The sequence below is a fragment of the Carlito syrichta genome, unplaced genomic scaffold, assembly GCF_000164805.1.
Source record: "Carlito syrichta isolate Samal-C Ts95f unplaced genomic scaffold, Tarsius_syrichta-2.0.1 Scaffold303144, whole genome shotgun sequence".
In the NCBI taxonomy this organism is placed as follows: Eukaryota; Metazoa; Chordata; class Mammalia; order Primates; family Tarsiidae; genus Carlito; species Carlito syrichta.
In genome coordinates, this window is record NW_007247240.1 from 121,525 (window position 1) to 129,018 (window position 7,494).

Sequence of the window (7,494 nt, forward strand, 5' to 3'; positions counted from 1 at the left end):
TAATCATCAGGGAGATGCAAATCAAAACCACACTGAGATACCACCTAACTCCAATCAGAATGGCAATTATCAACAATTCAAAAAATAACAGTTGTTGAAGACGATGTGGTGAAAAGGGAACACTTCTACACTGTTGGTGGGAGTGCAAACTAGTGCAACCTCTGTGGACAACAGTATGGCGATTCCTAAAAGCTCTAAATATTGACCTCCTATATGACCCCGTAATCCCCTACTAGGAATATACCTTGAAGAACTCAAATCACTCTATAAAAAAGATACCTACACACCTATGTTTATTGCAACATTGTTCACCATAGCAAGAACCTGGAAGCAACCATGCTATCCATCAAAAGAGGACTGGATTAAAAAAATGTGGTACATATACACAATGGAATACTCCACAGCCATAAAAAGAACAAAATCATGAATTTCGCAGCAACCTGGATGGAACTAGAGTCTATAATACTGAGTGACCTCTCACAGAAACAAAGAACTGAGTATCACATGTTCTCACTCATATAGTGGACCTTGAACATCCAACATAATACTATAAGAAAATGACTGACAGTGGTGGGAAACTATGGGGGGGAAGGGAGATGAGCTTAATGGTAGTAAATGTCTGGGGACGGGGAGACACCTCTTATCAACAAGGGTGCCTGAACAAAGCATATTTGTATTCCTAACCCTTAATGGTACCCCACAATATCATAATAAAAAATATTGATTATAAAAAAATAATAATAATAAAGAAATAGAAAGTGCAAAAAAAAAGAATCAAAATTGGAGCTTAGTGCAGACAAATGGAAACAGAACTCTGTATGACCTATGTGAGAATGAGAGAAATGTGGAATTGGAGTGGGGGAGAGAAAGAAAGGATGAGAGAAAATTATTTAAGTGTACATGTAGAGAAATATTGGGTTGATGTAACAGATCATAGCATTTTTCACTTGATATGGAATGCAAATATTGCACGATGGTTGACTGGTCACAATTCATCACAATGACCAATTCTCAGATTAACTGATGTGGATCATCATGGATTAAAGCAATTAAACAGTCTCCATCAAAGTCCCATGGTCTTCCTAAACGTGGAGAATCCAAGTGGCCCTCTTTGAAATAACAAAACCATTTTCTTGCCATGTTGTCCCCAGTGGCATTTGTCCCATACAGGGCACAAATTGTTTGAGCCACCTCGGCTACCTTTACTTCTCTGTAAAACTCAAACAGAAGAATATGTCAGAAGTGTTAGTTTTTTTCCACCTGACACTCCATCTTCTTTGGTCAACAAATAGCAACCACTTTATTCAAATTTGTAAAATGCAATGCATATTCATAGGCACAACACTGTAACTCCAAATGACAAATCATAAACTCCCAACATTGCAGTGTCGCCATACCTAAAACAAACACTACTAACTTCTGCATCAACCTAATAATTGACCAAGTGGAAACAAATGTTATCTGAAATTGGCATATTATAGAGTAAATATTTTGAGTGTTGGTTCAATGCCCCTTTTTTTCTGATTCAACAGCCTAAGAATAAGCTGATGGGTGTTGCTTAAAGACCTAAATTGCATGTGGACTTTGGCATCATACAAGCAAATAAAAGATCTGTACAATATATCTGCTTGATGCATTTGAGTAGAGAGGAAGTCTACAAGAACAGGTCTCCTGGTCTGCAGAAAAGATAGAAACAACATGAGCACTGCAGGAAAGGTAAGCAAAAGAATAGTACTGTTGAACATATATTCCCACTAGTACAATAAATGGGATTCAGTATTTGACAGGTAATTTTAAGTTTATATATAAATTAGAAATGATACACTGAAATACAATAAGCAATATGTGCTATAATATATCATGTGTACTGAACTACAGTGGAAATAAGCTATTCCTAAATAACAAGAACGTACATCGAATCTGTATTTGTCAAAGGCTTTATTTCCACATTAAATGAATTTCCAGTAAAGTGATAGTATATTCCAAGTTAATTATGACTCCTTTGTAAACCTCTAGTTAGAAAATTATCAAATCAATTGTACTCCACGTCTTTAAAATTTAAAAAAAGATATGAAAAGAAAAAACTTAAGGAAAAAAGTGTACCATATTCACAGTAAAATTAATAAGAAAATATTTTTTAAATGAAAACATATTAAATCAAGTTATTATCTTTATATTAAGAAAGCATAATTTAAATGTGTTATTCTTGTAATTATATTCTTTTTATGGACATAGGAAAGTTAAGACTGACAAAAGTTTTATGAGAGGAATTAGATTCAGAAGACTTTGAAACATCTTTTCAACCTTACATTATAAAATCTTAGAAAATTCATATTGATCTTACAACATTAGAATTATCATGGTTAAGCAAGACAACATCAACATAAAATTCTGGCTAAAATGGCACAATTCAGACAATTTCCACAGAAATCCTATAGAACAGTATCTTTTTCATATAAAAGTCAATACATTTTTACAGGATATTAACAGTAACACAATTTGAATCACTTAGTACCAGGAACACAGATATTTAGTTTGAGATCTTCTGTAAATTTATACTTACTTGTTATATGTGTTTGCAGGTGCACAGAAATGCATTTGGTCATTCAATAGAATCAACTCATTTTTCTGGGTTTTGTTGTTGTTGTTGTTGTTGTTGTTTTTGACTCAGAGTCTCACTCTATCACCCAGATGGGGGTGCAGTGGCATGATTATAGCTACCACAGCCTCAGCTTCCTAGGCTCAGGCAATCCTTCAGCCTCGGCCTCCCGACTAGCTGGGGCTACAGGCACATGTCACCACAACCAGCTAAAATTTTTGTAGATACAAGGTTTTGCTATGTTGCCCAAGCTGGTCTCGACTTCTGGCTCAAGCAATCCTTCTGCCTCAGCCTCTCAGTGTGCTGAGATTTATAGACATAAGCCACCATGCCTGGTCAATTCATATTTTTAACTACTTGATTACAAATGCCTATGCAACTATTTCTAGTCTTTGTGTGTGTGTGTGTTAGAGTGGATCACACAGTAAAAAATTCTGCTATAGTGACTCAACTTAAAAGTTCTGAGGTTTCTATACACACTGTGTAACAATAAGATTGGTTAGAAATCATAAACAGCCGGTTTTCAGAGTTCTTATTCCACCTCACTGTATTTTCATTCATTAGTAATTAGTAATTGCCTCCCTAAGGAAAAATAATTTTAAAAAAGAAAATCTGTTACCAAAACTAATTTTAGAAATAAAGAGTTCATAGAGAAAGTGTAAACCAATCATATCATGAAAGCAATTAATAATGAAATAGGAAAACAAGCCCCCCCAATCAGGTCAACTCCTATTTAACAGCATTTCATTTGTGTTTGCCCTGTATGCATTTTATTTTCCTCAAATGCTAAATGGCAACAGTACTAACATCTACTTCATAAAGTGATTGTGAGAAAGTATCTGATACATAAAAATAACCTGACAAATGTAAAGTCATTGCTATTATTGTCATCATTTAATTTTTTACTATCATGATGTAGTGAAAATGTAAGGCTGGATTGATCTTTATTGTCTGGAATAGCCAGCCTGGAGATTTTGGGAAAGTTTTGCAACACAGGTCAATTGGTATTCATTTTTTTCATCTGTAAAATAAAGCCAATAATTCAATAGTACTGTCCTGAGGCATCCTTGTCAGGTTTAAACAGAAAGCATAGATTCATCCAGCATAGGCCACAGTGTGTCTGCCACATCATAGGCACCTGGTCATCAGGACCCCAATTTTAGTGCATTGTTTCCAAGTCTCATATTTAATTTTGGCAATGACCATTTCAAACAATCTGCAACGTGGAAGGATCTGAAAAATAAATGTTGAAAATGAATTGTCAGACAAATAAATATCAACTGAATTTTTAATCATACTAGCAATTACATCAATTCTTTCTAGATAGAACTTCATTAACTGTACCTGCTTCATAACAATGAAGATGGGTTTATGGTACTTTCTCAAGTATTGAAAATGTGTATTCAACTTTGAAGAACATCTGTGAATGCTAGCTAGAAATTCAAACACACAGTCCTTCAGTTTTTAAATACATATATGTGGGTTTCAGTGTGCACACACACTCACACACTACTCGCTCTCACTTGTGTAATTTTTGGCTCAAATCTAATCCTAATGGAGTCTCTACACATAAATGATGTAATGAAACAGGCTCTCAAAGCTATGTTTCAAATATGTGATGCAAACAAGCAGCACACAGAAGTGGTGGAGAGAGAAAAATCAGAGGAGGAGAATAGCCAAACAGAGAAAGAGAAGGAAGGCAGGAAGGCAAGTATGTAACTGTTATTATAAAACCAGGTCCTTCAGCCTAAGCAGGACATTGATTAAGACAGCACTGAATTTGATGTGAACAGATGCAAACTCTGTTGAACTCGGTCAACAAAATAGTAGTGACTTAGAACTCCATATACCTGCCAATTGTTGTGGGTAAACACATTAGGAAATATCGGGAATAAACACCTTTAGAAAAAAAAATATATAGCGAAGGTCTAAAAGGATATAGTTCATTTTATCTCAATGTGTTAGTTTAATTAATTCTGTTTCTCTCTCCTTACATTATTTTTGCGTATTAAAAAAAAAGGTATTTGTAAACCAGACATGGGGCTGCAGGTAGGAAGATGAAAAGACACTCCCTGGCATCAAGAGTGGGAATACACTGGTCTCATGTCTGCTTGATTTTCCAGGTAATAAAATGCAAAGCAGCTGTACTCTGGGAGGCCAAGTAACCCTTCTCTATTGAGGAGGTGGAGGTTGCACCCCTGAAGCCCCATGAAGTTCGCATTAAGGTGAAACATGTTTACCATTTCTATTTAATGTTAGGTTTAAAAACGTAGATAACATTAAGAATGGAAACCACCAAAAATCCATTAGGAGGCACTTTTATATGGTCATCACAACAGTGGAATTTACATTTGTTGTCCTGAAAAAGTATAAATATAAACTGTGAAATTTCAAAATTTTTTACATGATAAAAAGGTATGAACAGTATTTACCCAGTATCAAAGAATGTATGACAGGAAAAACTTACAAAGAAATATCTGTCAAGATTTCAAAATCAATTAGCATTAGATATTTTCTTGTTGCTCTGAAAATTTTACTTCTATAAAAAAGAAGCATGCATTTTTGTATATTATATAAAACAAATGTTTCAGGATCAATTATTTCACAGATTATTCTGAATTGTTTATTTCATAAAAGCAAGGTAGAGGAGGATTTTCCACGAAATAACCTTGAGGATAAATAGATTCTTTGTACTTGGGAAGAGTAAGGATAATTAGCAAAAACTGTGAAAACTTGTAGAAGCACAGTTTCAGGAAATTGAGTATGTTAAATCCATGTAAAGGTCATATCTTTTTGGAATCTTCTCTTTACTCTGTAGATGGTAGCTGCAGGAATCTGCCGCACAGATAACCATGTGGTTAGTGGTGCCCTGGTGACACCTTTTCCTGTGGTTGTAGGTTGTGAGGCAGCTGGCATCATGGAGAGTATTGGAGAAGGGGTAACTATAGTCAAGCCAGGTACAAAACTTACACTCAGGGAACACACCTGAGTCCATGATCTCAAGATCATCCAGCTTGGATGAGGAAACTGTGGCTATAAGAGATAAAAGAGCTTGTACAGGGTCACAGCAGAGCTGGGACTTCAGGAAATCCCTCTTTCCTTCTCTCCCTGCCTGACTCAGGTATGTATGCATTCAGGCAATCATGTATTCTCTTCTTCACTATTTACCGAGTATCTACAAGATGCTGGGCACCAGGTTAGAGCCTAGGAATCCGTGAGGATCAAAAGAGATACTGTTGGCCAGGTGTGGTGGCTCACACTTGTAATCTCAGCACTTTGGGAGACCAAGGCAGAAGGAATACCTGAGCCCAGAAGTCGGAGACTAGCTGGGGTAACAAAGCAAGACTCTACAAAAAATAGACTATTTAGCTGACTGTGGTGGCAAACACCGTAGTTGTAGATACTCAGGAGGCTGACGCAGGAGGATTGCTGAGCCCAGGAGTTTGAGGCTATGGTGAGCCAATATCATGCCACTGCACTCCATCCTGGGCAACAGAGTGAGACCTTGATATGAGAGAGAGAGAGAGAGAGAAACAGGAGTGGGGGAAGGGAGGAAAGGGGGAGGGGGAGGGGGAGGGGAGGGAGAGGTAAGAAGAAGAAGAGAGACAAGCCTGCTAGTGTGAAGTTCATAATCTAATACCTTCCATTTTAGTGTTGCTGAGCACTGTCTTCTGTCAGGGCCCAAATAAATCTAGTAATGGAAGAAGAGAGAATACATAAGTCTCAGTCCTCAGTTCCAGATCACTGTGTGGAATGTACACTGTGCTGACTTCACCAAATGGGGATGTGTGGCTCTGGCTAAATCCATATGGTGCTTTCTTGGGGAGAAATTTCCTGTTCCAATGTGGCGTCGCTTCTTAAACATGGAATGAATGAAACAGACTAGATGAAAGAAAGTGAAAGAAACATAGCAGAAGGCAATGGCCATACATGATGGCTATATTATTACCTTTAGCCGTGGTTAAATGTGACTGGTGACAGATTACTAATTATTTAATCTTAAGTATTTATTTGCCCCACTTTTATTGTATATTAATTGTTGGGAGCCAACATCTATAGCTACATGGCTGAGGCCTGTAAAGGCCCATCTGGAAGATCGCCTCTGACATAGGATATCAGTTATACCTATGATATTGGCATGTGATTAGTGACCAGTGAGCATACATGGCAGTAAAATTTATAAGTAAATCTCTATACACCTGATGGAAAGTTGCACAGTAGAATTATTTTATATGAACTTGTCCCTTCTAAGTTGTACTTTTTTCTAGATATTTTTAAACTTCTATTTCCTTGTAGACTGGTTAGTGAGCTCTTGTTCCCAAAGGCAGTTTCTCCTAGGATTAAGATTAGAAACTAAATTATCATAATAGTTTTATTGCCCTGCCCCTAGCCAGGCAGGACGTTTTTCTAGTTTTGTTACATGCCGGAACTCTGTTTGCTTCAGCCCGAGGTCATTGTCATGGTAACCGTGCAGCCCATTATCCAAGCGTGTGACAGCTACTATTTGATTTTTAGAATAGACTTGTTTAGATAAAACATACATTTAAGACGATACAATTTCCATCGAAAAGATTTAAACAGTAATAAGCATTCATAGAAAACTTTTAAGTTTTGTTTAAGCTTTTAAGTTTCCTTTTCTCAGATTATGACTTTAGTTCCTGTTCCTGTAGGCCAATTTTAAGTATACCAAAATTTTCCCAACGGTGCTGTTTTTGCTTCTAATATGATAATAGGAAATTTTACACATAGCCATGTATTAATATACTAGGAAAAAGGATTTAAGTTTTGGGTTAAAGTCCAATCACTGGATCATATAAAAATTATAGTTTAGACATATGAAACTCATATGAATTATAGTAAAGTTTGGTAGTTTAAGAATAAGTTTTAACTGAGTT

At 36.3% G+C, this 7,494-nt stretch overlaps 1 pseudogene; it reads left to right on the plus strand.

Moving 5' to 3' along the window:
* Positions 1-1,698: 1,698 nt before the first annotated feature.
* The window catches only part of LOC103260221, a 14,226-nt pseudogene continuing 8,430 nt past the window's right edge, over positions 1,699-7,494 (plus strand).